Source organism: Vanessa atalanta, chromosome 5, assembly GCF_905147765.1.
Source record: "Vanessa atalanta chromosome 5, ilVanAtal1.2, whole genome shotgun sequence".
Lineage (NCBI taxonomy): Eukaryota > Metazoa > Arthropoda > Insecta > Lepidoptera > Nymphalidae > Vanessa > Vanessa atalanta.
In genome coordinates, this window is record NC_061875.1 from 4,561,223 (window position 1) to 4,578,275 (window position 17,053).

At 31.1% G+C, this 17,053-nt stretch overlaps 1 protein-coding gene across 2 annotated transcripts in view; it reads right to left on the reverse strand.

The window, feature by feature from the left end:
* The window catches only part of LOC125063976 (glutamate receptor-interacting protein 1), a 308,367-nt gene that overhangs the window by 215,170 nt on the left and 76,144 nt on the right, over positions 1 to 17,053 (reverse strand). The gene's annotated exons all lie outside the window — the stretch shown is intronic.

A 17,053-nucleotide genomic window follows, 5' to 3' on the forward strand; every position in this document is an offset into this window, starting at 1 on the left:
AAGCAGCACCTGGTGGTGATGAGCAAGTCTTCTTAGTGAAAGGGTTCTGTGCTTGCTATAACTGGGTAGGCTCCACCCACTCAATTAATATTCTACCTCCAGATATTAATACTAAGTATTGTTGTGTTCTGATTTGAATGATGAGTGTAACTACAGGCACATGGGACATAATATCTTATTTCCCAACGTTGAAGGCATATTTGTGATATAAGGAATGTTTAATATTTTTGCAGCACAAATCGATTAGCTGTGGTAAATACTTACCATTATCCATTTGCACGGGCACTTAGCTAATTTATAAAAATAACGTTAATTTCACTATAGACTTAGCAAATTTATTTAAATGCCCTTACGACGTCAATGCGCTACCGATACAGGAAATCTTTTCCAAGATTTTATTTACAGAGTATGTCAATGATAATTGACAGCTTAACATGTCTAACCATATTTCGATATAAATGAGGAATTCTCATTACAATTTCAAGCGCAACGCACGTTTCGTAATGGACATCTAATCAATATACAATAATTACGTTAAGCCTCTTGATAATGTCTAAATGTATTACCTAAATATGTTTACACCAATAGTTTATATCGATTGTATACTTAGATAGTATACTGCAATAAAATCGGATATTACTATATTGTCATTATGCGACTTTTACAGACAGTGACCACATCGTTCGATGCCTAAGCAAAGGAGAAGCGTATTATGCTGGTTATCACAATATACTCCTAATGGAATATCGGTCACGGCGGTTAATTACAAGGACCAGCTAACCGAGCAGAGGATAATATGCCTAAGTGCCTAAGTGGGATGGCATTGACGAATCGCAATCCGATTAAAAATAAATAAGGCGTACAAGCGCAACACTTTTGCGAGCTTTCCAAAGCAGGAGTATAATATCTGCCAATGTTTCAAATACATATGACACTAGCTGAATATACATGTACATTAGTAAGTTTAGTACACTTCATTCACTAGAAAGTGAAAATAGAAGTCAAAATATCGCAGTCAGATTTTCTGTCAAAATTATTGATCATCATTAATCATTTTTGGCAGCGAATTTAATAACATAATTATGTTTATGACATTAGTTTGTAATAGTATATTGTTGATTTGATTTCTGAAAGTGTATTTTTTTATCAGTGGTGTAAAAAAAGGAGTCGTCCCTTGGGCGGAAATGGGTTAGGATCTTCACAACTCAGAAATAAAAAAATGATATTTTGAAGAGCCCCTTAATAAGTGGCGTAAGTTCTGGCAAACTATTACGTAAGGAATTTTAATATCTGTAATAGTAAAAACCTTACCATTAAACATTTTTTTTTAATTCTATCAACTGTTCATTAATAGCATTCAAACGTTCCGTTATACAGACGAGTAATAACGTTGTAGAGTCGTGATTGAATCTTCTATTGATTTTACACGGAACCGAATCGAATTATTCACACCACATGTGAATAATATAATTTCGCTTCCAATCGAGTTAATGTTACATATTCAATACATGCCAGCGGAGATGGAGCTATGTTGAAATGTCTTCAGAATTTATACTATTTTATTTAAAATGTATTTTTAAATTTACATTACATTTCTTTATATACTTGCCCGAGACTGTTTTGGATATGAACCACTCACTCGTGTTATATATTACCGCCACACAGCAATATACAGTACTATTTTGTTCCGGTATGAAGGTTGAGTGAGTCAGTGTAACTACAGGAATATGTGTCATAATATCATAGGTTTCCCAAAGTTGGTGGCTCATTTTCGATGTACCTAAGGGACGTCTGATGTCTTAAAATACCTATATATATTTGTAGTTGTATCCATTTACTAGGAAATGGCCTCTTTACGAGTCCAAACATCCATTTCTAACTAAAAAAATATCTATCGATATAAAATGTCAAAACAACCAAATATCTTGAAATAAAAATTAATGTTTTTTGTTAAACATTGCAGCTTAATAACTAGTGCTTAGGTATTTTTAATCTTAAGGATACTTACAAGTGTTTCCGTCAACCCAAGTGAAATAGTGTGATAAAATGAGCTTCACCTTAACATAAGTAGTTTGCCAGCTGAGCGTGATAGAATAAGCTCCAAATCATTCTACTAAACAGGAGTACTTTGCTAGGTGTTAATTTATGTTTTAAATTTTATTATACTTTTACAGCCAGTGTAATCACTAGCACAAGGGACATAACATCTTAGTTCCCGAGGTTGGTGGCGCATAGGTGATGTAAGGAATGGTTAATATTTCTTACAGTGCCTTTGTCTATGGGCGGTGGTGACCACTTACCATCAGGTGGCCCATATGCTCGCCCGCAAAACGATGCCATAAAAAAAAAAAAATCTATTTTTACCTTCTCCTCAAAGGGAGAGGAGGCCTTTAGCCCAGCAGTGGGAAAATTTACAGGCTGCTAATGCTAATACAATCTATTTTTAAAAAGTTTTTCGCACAGTGTGAAACTGAATACCTAATCATTGACTCTTTCTTATTAACTGACAGTTTAGTGAAAAACAATCAAATATTTTTTTTTAATTCACGGCTTATCTTTAATATGCAGTTCGTCGTTTTGAACATTTAACAAATTATCGTAACATGTACCACGACTATATTTACAAATGATTTACCGATAAAAATATTTAAATATAAATTACAATAGAATTTGTAGAAATTTACCAAACATCCACATACATATATTAACATCGCAGTCAAAAATAAGGAAACTCTACAACATTTGAAAATGAATAATAATTAATCTAGGTGTCATTTCGTTTATACAGACTATGTCTATCCAATTCGCAATTTTTGGTGACTAAAATTAAACTCAAACTTATACTGATAAAGTTTAATTTCAATTTGATATTATGATTCGTTTTTAAAATTCACTAGCCAATCTAAACTTATTAATGGTACGGTACTATCGAAATCATAAAATATGCGTAAAAATTTCATCAGCTTTCATAATATAATCTGATTCTAGCTTAATATTTAAAAACATATCAACATATAACAAGAGAGTTAAATAAATCAAGCATACAAAATCAATTACTGTAAGCAAACAATTTTAATTACTAATGTCAACGAAATATGTTACTTTGGATGACAATATACAAGAAATGAAATTAAGGTAACAATTACTTATTTAATTTATTAATCTCGATAACACGAGAGTGCTCCTACTTAATAATGCGTACGTTAAAGTTATCTATTGTATTTGATTACACGCTTGCTTCTGGCTACGATCCAACTAATATGAATCACTTTAACCGATGAAACTCAAGTTTCTATAATATCTATGTTATTTAGAGAAACGTTAGTATGAGATGACCGCATCTTATAGATTAATTTAATTTACTTAGTCATTCGATATACAAAAAGTAATTATTGTTCGATATTATTTAATACTAGATTAAACCCGGCTTCGTTCGGCTTAAATAAATAAAATTAAACTAAACAAATACGGTTTATCATTTATTAATAATTTATTGTGGATAAGTTTCCATTGAGTTTATGGTAAACCTGCACGAAATTATTATTTGGAACACACTGAACGCACCCGTAAACGTCAAACATGGCCGCCCGTTGAACTGTCATGTCATTGAATTTTTGTTTCATTGAAAAATTTAATATCGAAATATCTCGATTATACGAATTTTGCCGAAATGTGTGTGTTGTCGACTAAAAATTCATTATTTTTTAACGATCTTTAATTGTGGATAGGTTTTGATCGGGTCTATCGTAGACCTGTACGAAATAATAAATATAGATACATAATAATAATATTGTAGGTACATATTTTTGATTTATTTGTACATAGTTGCATTGCTAAAGAAAGAAGTAGGCTAAATCTTCAGGGCGTTATTTAAATGAAACTTAGCAGTCAATAACGCTTCAACTATCTATGAAGTCAGCGTTTCAGCTAATTAGGTCGAGTTGGTGTACCTCAAGGCTTTACTCCTGCCTAGAACGCAATACTTAAGCACGTATCTATTGAGTAAACAATTTTAATGAAAACTTGTATATAGACTGAAAAGAAAATCATCTTATACTTATCCTAATGATCGTTTAAGATGTTATGATGTACAGATTATTTCTTTTAAGTAAAATGAGATAAGAATATTATTTATAAAATTTAATTCAATTCTTAGATATATGAAAAATTGAATATTATGTAAATACAAATCTTAGTTTGATGTCTGTGTCTTGTTTCATTCGGTCATTTTTTTCTTGTGTCAGCATTATGATAGCAAATTAATTACTACAGAAAAACAAAATAGACAATAGGGCCATTACCACACAGGAATTACACTTTTTCATCGATAGTTTTAACAGAACAGTCTAGGAAAAGATGAGAAAATGTTCGGATATTCCAATCTTCGGGTATTATCTGTGGATTAATTGACAGAAAAATAAACCCGATAAACTGTTATTCGCTTATTTACGTATTTTAAGCAATACGGCGTTAATCCTTATCCAATTAAGTACCAAAAATACATTATTCATTTAATATCGATTGATATGGCCCCTACAGCATGTAATTAAAATGGATATTTTGGAAGATATTACAGATTTAAAATGCAGGGACATAGCGGTTTGTATCGTCTAATGACAAAAGGCTGTGAACGTTGTATACAAAGACATTTTATAGTATCAGCATTGCACCCGTGAAAGGCCGAGACGGGTTGCTAGTTACCTTATAATAAAAAGTGAAGTATATAATTAGTATAATTTACAATTTTCTTGTACAAATATAGGATTTCTAAGTAGATAGCTGTAAGTATTCATTATGAAAGACCACGATCGACAACTTTTTCAAAAAATATGTTGGTGTATAAATCCCGTACTGTCTCGCTTTGAAAAATAAAAGTCAGGTTTAGGTAAGCCAAGAAAAGAACTTTAAATTCTGGCTCGAATTAAGTTTAAAGTTACAATAATCACGTAGGTACTTTTAAAGATTTAAGTAACATAATTTATGCGTGATCGATGTAATACATATAGCTTGACGATATATAAAAAATAGATAGGATTTGACTTAAAAAACTCAGTCCCTTTCCTAAACAAAACTCAATTGGCACAATGAACTGGTTCACTTAAATATTTGTAATAATGTGTAAAAATCAACCGAATAAGAAACTATTACGAATTTATTAAAAATATTTTGTTTGATATTAAAAATATGGGTTAAAAGCAAATTCAAAGAAAAAGAAATTGAAAGCGTTTTCCATTTCCCGGATAATCAGAAATGTATTGAAATTTCCATCAGGTTTATCGGATTTCTATAATAAAAACACTTTTTCTCAGTAAAATTTTATCGACTTTAGGTCGAAATTTTGAATGATGGATGTTCTATTTTCCTCTATATTTAGAACAAATATCCAATCAATATGAAATATTACACATGTAATATTTCATATTGATTGGATATGTGTAAAAGTACATTTTAAAAAGCATATTATAGTTCATTTAAAACAAAACAATATAGGTACATACCTATATTGTTTTGTTTTAAATGAACTGATCATATTTAGAGAAATTATTTATTTTTTTCTTTGCTTGCTTTTTAAAATGTACTTTTTACTAAAAACCTTTTCTGTCACATTACCGCATTTTGAAATACACATACTTGCAAATACATTGGCATAGCAATCACTACGTAAATACTTCTTAATAAAAATAAAAGATGCGCCTATAACAAGATAGAATGATGGTACTATTATTCAGATGTTATCAATTTTATTGCGACCTATAAATGTCCAAAGTGCCCGAGCCAAACCTTTAGTGTGAATAACTTGTAACTCGCTCATAGAATTTTAACGTTTTCTTTCTCACAATAAAAATCTTAATAGTGTTATTAGATATCTACGAATTATTTCCTTTGATTTAATCTTTTATTATCTTTCTTGTCATTTTTTTTTTATATCTATACTGACATTATAAATGCGGAAGTCTGTGTGCTTGTTCGCTTTCACGGCTAAACCCATTCCAATTTGATGAAAATTTGAATGAAGCATTCTTGAACCCTGAGAAAAGGCATAAGCTTCTTTTTTATAGCTAAAACTAGAATGTCTCCAGACATCACTCGGAATCTACTGATTTATTACATAAATAAAACGTAAATGTGAAGGAAAAGGTATGTACTTTACCTAGAAAATATATATGAGCGTGGAATGATGAACGAGAATGAACGATATACAATTCAATCAAATATTTATGCACTAAGAAAATATTCATTGCAATTTGCCGAAAATCTGTTTTTAATTTTATTCCATATTTAAAAGAGTGCCAAGCAAAAACTGTTTCGAAGAATCCATCGATTTTTCACATTATTAACCTGCGGTATATCAACAATCATACAACATAATGATAGTATATATCGCTCGTTGTTCAGTGATCAATTCTGTATATACGAGTATATATAGTATGTGATCACTGAACAACGGACGTTCAATATCTCGCCTTGGACTTATCGTACTAAATCTTATCGTAAGTTCAGCTATTTATAAAATATTAACTGCTTCGTGTTAAGCGTAACAGCTACTGCTCCGCCCTTGTGTGTAATAGCGCGATGTTTTATAGTCTATATAACCTTTCTCAATGAATGGGCTATCGGGAGCAATATAATATATTTTTTTAATTGGACAGGTACATCCTAATATTTGCTTTTTAAATAAACAAGTTCATTTCACATATAAACGATCACCTCCAGACTATTCCTCATCATATCGAATATTTGTAAATAATAGAATTAACAAAACCGACCGTTTACCCGCTGAGTTTCTTACACCGGTTCTTCTCAGATCAGGGTATCTTCTTTTCCGAGCCGTTTTTTTAGCATTAGCATTAGCAGCCCGTAAATGTCCCACTGCTGGGATAAAGGCCTCCTCTCCCTTTGAGGAGAAGGTTTGGAGCATATTCCACCACGCTGCTCCAATGCGGGTTGGCGGAATACAAATGTGGCAGGATCCGAGCCGTTAATAGTGTTTAATTAGACAATTAATAAGTAAGTGTGTATATATTTAATAAAGAAATTTGAGTTTGAATTTATACCTAAATGTGATTATTACTTCAAAGTAAAAAAATAGAGGCGTTATAATACGTTTTATTAATTAAAACTTTTTAAAGATGTCGGTTATAAGAATGTAACTGAGATATACAATATTAAATTTTGTTCAAATTATTTTATTTAACATAATTTCCGATAACTGTCTATCGTGGCTCTAATAATGAGCTTTATAAATTTTATTAGAGTTCGTTCAAATTATCTCTATCAGATTTGCTCTCAAGTATTTATTAAAATGTTTGACTGTGTCCTTGGTCTAGCGACTAGACCAAAAAAAAAAGGTAGGTAAAAGGCACCGATTCCGATTTCCTGGGTGCGTACGTACAAATGCTAGGTTAGGATGAGAGATGATTATTGGGATTGACTGTCAAAAATTGATAAGTACCAGTACAGAGTCAAATTATTTGTGACTGAACTCTTTCCAATTTTGCCGGATTTATCATCCCATCGGTTTATGAGTAAGGGAATATAAAGCGCATCATCATATGTCCTGTCTACATGGCTAATCTCCCTTGAGAATAGCCGCTATGGCCGAAATCGGTAAAACAACAAATGAACTTAGCCTCGGAAGGACAAACGCATAATATATTACAGAGTTATCAGACTAGTAAAAAGTCACTGAGAATAAATGAATGAATGACATAAACAATTTCGGTGTTTTTTATTGTTAAAAAACAATCAATCAGTTATTTTATTCAAATTGTGAATTATCATGGTTTTAAATTGGTAGGAGTTCTTTGCAATATTTCAGAAACGGCGCGTATAAAAAAACTTATCCAAAAGTTAGGACAACAGGCAAATGAGGTTCTTGCTTGGAAGCAAATATTGTTTGGCTCTTAAGCTTCTTAGTTTTAATTTAATTACATTATTATATCACATATTATATAGTATCACTATGTTTTGTCTTATTCTTTCAAATATCAAAATGCTTATAACAGAGAGAGAGAGAAACAAATCTGAAAAATTACAGCTCTACAATATTTAGTAGTTAAATTAACATTGTTCCATATTAACATTTAATAATATTTATAATAATGTTACTTCAAATGACCCTCTTTTGTGTTGTTTGTTGAGTAACAACTACATTTTATGATGGTACCGTTACCCTTTTCTATCACCACATCTATTTTCGGTGCACATCTGACACCATCACTCCGATATTTAATTATCTTCATCAACGCGCGGGCCTCCCACCACGCTGTATATTTTTGTTCTAATTCACCTCAACCTCCTTCGACCGAGATGTGTTATGACTTTGTAGATCATTATGTTCCATATTATCACATACATGGAAAATAACAACTCGTATGCTATATAATTTAGATGTTTAACATTTTTAAACAGCTTTGCCCTAATTTTAGTTTAAGATAAAATGAATAATTTTACGTCAATACATTTAACAAAAATGATCTGTGTATTATTATTTATAGCCAAGACCTTGATAATAATACAGCCCTCCGAGAAGAAGCCGGAAAGTAGTTATTAATTAGATAAGTGTGTTTATTAAATACGATCAAATTATTATTTATCCTACTTCAAATCCACGTGTTTCAACGTGTTTTCACTATATCAAGTAACATATCTACGTATTTATTAATGCTGTTAATGTTTTCATTGACCGTTTATTAGTTCTCAGTTATAGTTTAAATGTAGTCATTTCTTTAAAATAAATTCTTAGCAATTTAATGCAATTTAATCATTGAGAGCCGAGATGGCTCAATGATTAGAACGCGTACATCTTAACCGATGATTGCGGGTTTAAGCCCAGGCAAGTACCACTGAATTTTCATGTGAATAATTTGTGTTTATAATTCATCTCGTGCTCGGCGGTTAATGAAAAATATCGTGAGGAAACCTGCATGCGTGTAATTTCAACGAGATTCTGCCACATGTGTATCCACCAGATCGCATTGGAGCAGGTTGATCAGCAATCAGCAGTCAATTTACAGGCTGTTACTGTGTACTGTGTGTAATTAACCATTACTTTCAATTGAATTAGGATTGTGATTACAACTGTCTTTGAAAACTAGCCATCGAGACTGACACATATTGTTTTAAGAAAGTATACTATTATTAGAACATTTTACCATTTTAACATATTTTTCGTCACAAGAAACGGAAATGTTATTGTTACGTAAGAAATTGATTTAATGCTGTATTTATAAAGTTTTGTTATCACAAAGTTTAATCATTCGTGAATTATACAATTAGGTTATATCTGAAGAAAATATTTTTGATTTCAAGTATTGTTTTTTTTTTTATTTGTGATACTATTATGCCTCGGAATTAGGTAGAATAGCTCCACTAAAAACAATTAAGAGCATTTTCACCACTCGTCGTTCCGTATCATTTAATTCGAGTTGGCTTTAAAACTGTATACGCGTTGGAAACTCGTAGAAAGCCTTAAGTGGCTTGAATTGGTCGTGAAAAGACGCATTTACATTATTGAGTATTAAAGTTTTCGTTTTAGGAAATTCACCGAGCTTAAAACCATTGCTTTTATTTTTTTCGTCTTAATCGACAAACTATATATTATTGGACCAAATAAGTTTTCAAGCAAGTCAGTAATCTTAAATGTAGACTATATCGCTGGAGATATTGTGCACAAGTTTCAAACCTAAACGCATTTGTTATTATTTTTCAATGATTTATAATTTAATGCGATGGCAATTCGATAAGACAGGAGAGGTCATACGCAACATAAATGGATTTCTATATATTCCTAAATACGAGTAAAATTACTAGTTGCACTTCTCCTGGCTGCTACTAACTGTACCCAGTATGATTTGATAGCCAGATCTAGGATTTGAAATTGGGCCCTTTTTTATAAAGCAGTTTCATTGTTCATTTTAAATATAATAATAAATTGCACATTCAAACAATAAAATTTTTGCATTTTTTCCATAGTGTTCAGATCAGAAGAAAAATAACTGGAAAGTGATTCCAAATCTACATTAAATAAATAAATATAAACTAAAATTGTGATAATTCTTTTAAAATTGAAATAAATTAAAATTATAATATAGTTCAGTCAAAAGCTTTTAAAACTGAGTAGAGCGGCGATTACCAGAATAATAAATTAAACGTGGACATTTTAAGTGACAAATGAGTTCAAATTCAAGGAGCAAGTTTGAATAATGTCGCCAAAAACCCTTTCTACTTTATTAACAACCATCAATTTCACTCAATTCCATCCTAAATCGAGCGTAAAGAAGACGGACTTCGACAATACAATAATATGTCGATCGATATTACTCGTAATCAGAACATTCAGCCATTTAACCCTAATAATAGATAATGGATGAATTCAATCGGTAGATATAATCGGATCGTGTTTTCTCCGCAGATTATTCTCGTGTATGATCATGGAGGAAATATTACTTATTCAGACGAGTCTCATAATAGATTAAAGATATGAAGATTTTTTTTTCTTATTAAATATGTAGCAAATTGATGGCAAACCTATACTAACGACGTCAACGTGCCTTCAACCTTGAGAACTATGTTCTATGTATGTTATGTCCATTGTTACACTAACACACTCACTCGACTTCAAGCCGTAACAATAAAAAGTAATGCTGTTTTGCGGTAGAGCCTCACTACTAAGTTTTTTTTTTTTAAATATTCCCAAGACAATTAATACGTGATCTAGTTAATTCACTTAGCCAATGATAATCCGGAACATTGTCTATGAATATTAAAGATAGCATAGGTCATTGCGAACATCACTAATGCCACTCTTGAGACCCAAATTATAACTATTTATGTATTCATACTTACTATTTGTCAATTCGAGGTTAAATAATTTCTAACAAAGATTTTAAATAAATTGATTCGGAATATAAGAAAATGAGGCTCAACTGGATACCTGGTCATTATTACAAACTCATAATATTCATTAATGAGCCGTTTCCACTAGTTTAAATACATCTGGCAGATTTGTATACTTATTATTATTCAATATATACTCCTTTTCATAAAGGGATAAAGATAAGGTAAGTAAAATTCTATCATCTATCTTACATTATATTTAATACTTTGATACGTTTATAGTAAATTAATCTAAAGGGTTAAGAACTCTAGTTTATTGCATTTAAATCAGGTCGGGTTAATTTTTCGCCCAGAGAATCGGAATTGCTTTTCAACGTAGAAATGCAACTAGAATTTCACGCGGTCATAATTTGTACAATATATTAATTAAAGTATTTTAACATATTTAACTATAAATCTATATATTTTTTTTTTTCAATTATTTAAGTCTAATATATTATATTGAAAAAAGGAAGCTTTTATTTAAAATTATTGATTACTGTTTGTGCAAAATTATTTTTATAATGAAATAGGATTATCGCTTTGTTTGATGTTGATATTGTCTCTTGTAAATAGTCTTATCATGTTTGATGTTTCAAATATATCGTGTTTGTTTGTTTGTGCAATTTAGTATGTAATAGAGAAGTAGAAATAAACTAGAAATAATGTCCCAACTATGTGGATTGAGTGAAAACAGTTGATGGTTTAAAAGTAAGCAAAACTTTAAGTGTATCTCCGAACTTCCGTACCTGAACTAACTTGCTTTAAAAGGATATTTATTTCGAAAGTGCTGTATTTTGTGTTTTCCGAAAGAAGAATTTTTCGCACATATTCGTATTTTTCGTAACACAGCTATAGCCTGCATATATGTTTTTAACGTGATTTCGCTGTAAACAGTTATTATAACGTCTACTCTTATTTATAAGCTTATAAAATTAGAAACGAGTTCTATTATTAATGTTGATATAGCGTTATGAAGGATATAATCTTGCTTGTATTCTAAGAACACAAAGGTATAATTTTCGATGAGTCAGATCAAAGCCTTTGACATCTTTATTAGAAGCATAATTCGTATCCAACCGAATATTGGTTTAACTAATGCGTATTAACTAAAGTAATGGACCATCAAAGACATCGGTACCCTACATCTTAACTGCGCTCAATTGAAACGATGAGGGTCAATTGTTCGATACGCTCAAAATCTAACATATACGTTCACGCTTAAGTCGTCTCTATGACCGGGAAATAATACATATAATTGTACTTTTACATTTTTTGATTTACGGCGTTATTCTCTTCAAATAATCAGTCGTCATCAAAGGTTGCACTGATCGTAAAAGAATATAAGCGAAAGTGATGATTACAGAGAGCCATATAATGTTTATATTCGTGTGTCAATAAATTCGATATAATTCAGTGTAATTTTGTTACAGAGTTATTTAATATATTGTGTATTGAAGTCATTAGTGCGAGGATAACTTTATTATCTTTTTTATGACGACAACTTTTTTACAGAGGGGATGTTAATGCAATGATTTCGAAATTAATATAGACGTTATAAATAATAGCTCTTTTTCATTACTGTATTTGTTGGGGCTGTTGTTTTCGTTTTGATGTAAATAAAATTATTCTCTTAACATGAGATTATTTAATAGTTCTAAAAAAAAATATCAAGTAGATTTTGCAAGTAAAGTGTATCATTTTATACATGTGTACAAAACAGTCTGTCGGAAAGCATACAAGAAGTATTAATATTTTTTTTAGTATAGGGAGACAGTCTGGTAAATGGGCTTACTTATTAAAATGTGGTCATCTTGGCCCATAGATTGTGGCAGTTCTTTATTTAGACCGGTCTTAGGATTTAAAATGTTATATCCCCTGTACCTATAAATATACCGGTACATTGACTCTTCAAACTATACAAATCGATGTTAAACGGTTATAATTATTGATGAGAGTTTCTACACATCTACCACAAAGTCCTACCCTTTCTATCAATTTGAATATCAATTGATTCGTAACCAAAAGCAAATATGTAGTTACGCTCATACTAATAACATAGAATTCTTGTGAAATTCACCAAGAATTAGTTATGTTAGTTATTCACAGCTGAGTCTGAATTGACTCTGAATTAAACTAGTTCAGACTTTGTTAAGTTTCACACAATTTAGCTCAGCAACTTTAGACGTATAAACATCAAGACCTTTATTAACCAATCGTATAAAATAATTGTTATATAATTAATTGTAAATTCGAATAATTAGTAGCTAACTAACCAATGTGCTTTTTTTAAGAGTATCTCAATACCGCCTTAAAGTAAAAAAATCGAAAGAAATGCGCGTAAAGTTAATAATATAACTGATAGTATTTCCAAGAAGCAAATTAGACATTACAGGCATTTATCGGTAGTTCAAAGAAGTCGTAAAAATAAAGCAGGATACGTCGCGTCACGTGTCTCTGATGTAGTATATATCTTTGTCCTTGTCTGTCTTGTTCGAACGGTGTATGTCACTCTCTGTTCGTGACGTTAGGCATTTCTAAGAAAGTCCAGAACAGTTTATTGCTTAAATTTTATTTTCAAGTCTATACAAGGTTAAGGTATAGCGGTTTGATCTCTAATATTTTATTTTATTTTAGAGTATTGACTAAAAATACTGCAAGTATTTGTTAATTTTTGGTTTGTATTAGGAGTTTGAAATTTTGAAAAATTTGACCCGTAGTTGAAAAAAGGCACTTTAGGAGAAAAATTATCTCTTAAAAAAACATTTATCTTATATATAACTTCGTATCGAAATGATAATACGATATTCTATTTAGTTAAAAGGAATACATCGCTTACGTCTTTTCATTGCCTTGAATTGCTTCTCATAAAATTGTCTTCGATATTATAAATAACATAAAACATAATCCTTTTTTTAGGTGAAATTGCAAGACCTTTTATACACTTTTAAAATTTGTTGTGTTAGTGGTGAAACTAATGAATAGTTTGTATATAAAACATGGGTAAATTTCTGAGAGGTAAAGAGACTGATTCTCTTGCTTGGTTATTTTTTTTATGTTGTCATCGAAATTAAATGTAAAATGTATAATAAAAACAAGTGAAATCACTTTAAAACAGCGTATATATCCTGAAATATATACAAACAAATGTAGATTTATGAAAGAGGGAATTTGTAGCTACACTTCATTGAGCATATATTTGATGATGCGATACGATCCGTCCAAATTTATTTTTTGCAAATTTAAAATTCAAGCATTTCATTAAAAGCATATCAGTATTTAGTTTAGTTCAAACAATCTTTTTTTCTTATAAGAACTGAAACACATTGCATCAAAAATGTGTGATTTGTTGAGATTACGTGTATCATGTAAAATTTGCACCTTTTTTGTGCACGTTATTTGATGACGTAATAACATACTTCTCGTTACATATTGTGAAACGTGTTTTTCATAAACGTCACTCAAATCACGTTTAAACGAAATGCGTGCAAAGTTTATTTCGTGCAAATATTGTCCGCGCTTTTATAAATTGTGGTGCACATGTGATTTATATTAATGTACAGCAAAACATCCGGAGATGAAAGGATGTGAGGACTGACAATCATAAATCCGTTTTAATGAGTAGAACTTTTGAATTTGACATGGTTCTATTTGGTTTTCTTGTCAGCTACAGATTACCTCTCCCCCGAGACTACATTTAACAGCAACATCCTATCTAATCCAATTCAATTAGTTTCGAGTTCAAGTTTGCATCTTTTCCAAAAAATTCTCAGGATATTTGGGGCTTACGCCAGTATGCTCAACTTTTGACTGGCGATTATAAATAATATGATATAGTTGGCGTATTTTTTCTACGCATTTTTTTATGAAACAGGTAGATGGACCTTATTACAAGTGTAACTTCAAACCAGAACACAACAATACAAAGTATGGGATCTTGACGGTAGAATATATTATGTGGTACTTACCCAGACAGGCTTGCGCAAAGCCCTACCACCGAGTGAGCACGAACAATTCAATACTACTTTATAGGTGTTAAACTCTCAAACTTTGTTTGATACGTAAATCTTTTACACACGAGAACAGACATGCAAAGGGTTAGGTTGTAACATACTAAAACTTAGTAAGTAACTCACTGCTTTCGTTTAGTCATTGAATCCGACATGAATAATCGGAGTTAGGTTTGATTCTTAACTTTTATTAAACTTTATATTAATAAAGTTCTTCATTTTGAAGTAAACTAAAATTTTCATCGCTAAAGGACTGTCTCGAGGTAAAACAAAGTTCCTAAGTCTCTGAACCATTTATTATTAATTTAGTTAACTTGATAAAGATGTTATCTGAATGAATTTCTTATTAAAACTGTTTCTAAATTTCGATATAATTGTAGGAGAATGTTCATAAAATATTTGATACAATTTTTGGGGTCGTTGGGGAGATGGATTTATTCGTATTATAAAAATATTTTGTAAAACAAAAACGCACAATTTAAAATACTTATTCGTTTTTTTTTGTCAAGTATTTCGCAGAAGCAGCACGAAGGTTGGAAATTTACAGTATTATCACTCCTGTACCTGGAAAGCAAGTGAAGCAATTGGTACGGCGTCTGAAAAGCGTTTGAAGTCTTTTCCATTTTATCGGATTATGAGAATGAGGAAATAGAGAGCGCACACACTTGAAGACCATATTATTAACGCCAGAGCAGTTCGTTAGTCTACGTAGTTAAAATACGACTGGATAAATTAGAACATGGTTGAATATAAGGTTAAAAAACGAATTACGTCAACATAGACAAAGTTCCTCTTAAGGACATATGTTACGTTTTCATGATGCACATTTTTAATATGTCTGAAACTATCAAGTAGTAAAGCAAAAAGCAAATTAACAGCCTGTTAATGTTCCACTGCTAGGAAAATCCCCTCCCATTTTGAGAAGGTTTTGAGTGGATACACTTGGCAGTTTCTCATCCGTCACGTGCAGGTTTCCTTACGATGATTTTATTCACCGCCAAACCTAGTGTTTGTGTATGTGTCGTAAGCATATGAACAAAGAATATTGGGTAAAGATTATCATTTTGTAATCAATGAATCATCTCGGCTTATTAGTATTCGATATATATAAAGAATTGTGTGTAAATAATTTGAGTTTTAAAAGTGTTTTAGACTGAAATGATGGATCGTTAATTGTGTATTTAATTCAACGTTAAGTTAGGTAAATAGGTAAGTCAAAGTAACTTCATGACTATTCATAGTATTCATAGTATCTTTAAAATCCAGAATTAAAACTTTATTTAAATCAAATTAGAACAAAAACTTAATAAATTGTTTGAAAGCGTGAACCTTAACCGACGAGTGCGGACAAAGACACTAGAAACTAGGTGAAACAAAACGGTATTTTTGTGTGGTTAGTTTGCATTTATAAACTATATAGCAGTTTTGCAGTCTTGAGACATACTATTTCGTATGAAAATCTTTAATGTATGTATATATTTTATGTATATCCAACAATGGAGCAAAGGTGGAGTAAGCTCTAAGTCTTCCCCTTAAATGGAGTGTATAGTCCTGCAGTAGAACATTTTTATAGGCCGATTCTTTACTTGGCATTGGAGTTATTAGGAATGATTCATATCTCTTACAACGTACCATCAGTCCCATTTGCAGGTCTACTCAAAATATAAAATTGTTGATACAAAAATGATTTCATCAGTTAGACCACCCCATCTCGATCTGTTGTTTTCGTAAAAACAGACTAAAAAGATATGAAAACTCGATAAAGGGAGGGACTAAAGCCATACCCTCAATTAAATTTGTCATATTTCCAGTGAAAACATTTTTTATAGCGACTGATTGTCACTATCAAAAATATACTTTAATCTTTTTCAATTTTTTGTGGCTTCAATCGTGCACATTTTTTATTCACAGTCATTATATACTTTACTTGACTTATATTTAGTAACATAATAATTAATTACATTTAGGCCATAACTGCATTATACAAATATAAAAGTAACTTCTGTAAATATCACGATCGCGTGGAATGGTAGCAAGAATGCCAGCTGCATAACCCCGTTGAAACGCAATTCCGATCCTCTGGGCGTAAAATTAACCAACCCTACTTGCCACAAGTGGAGGCAACAAGACAAGAAATTCTTATTAGGTAGGGTTAGGTAATCATT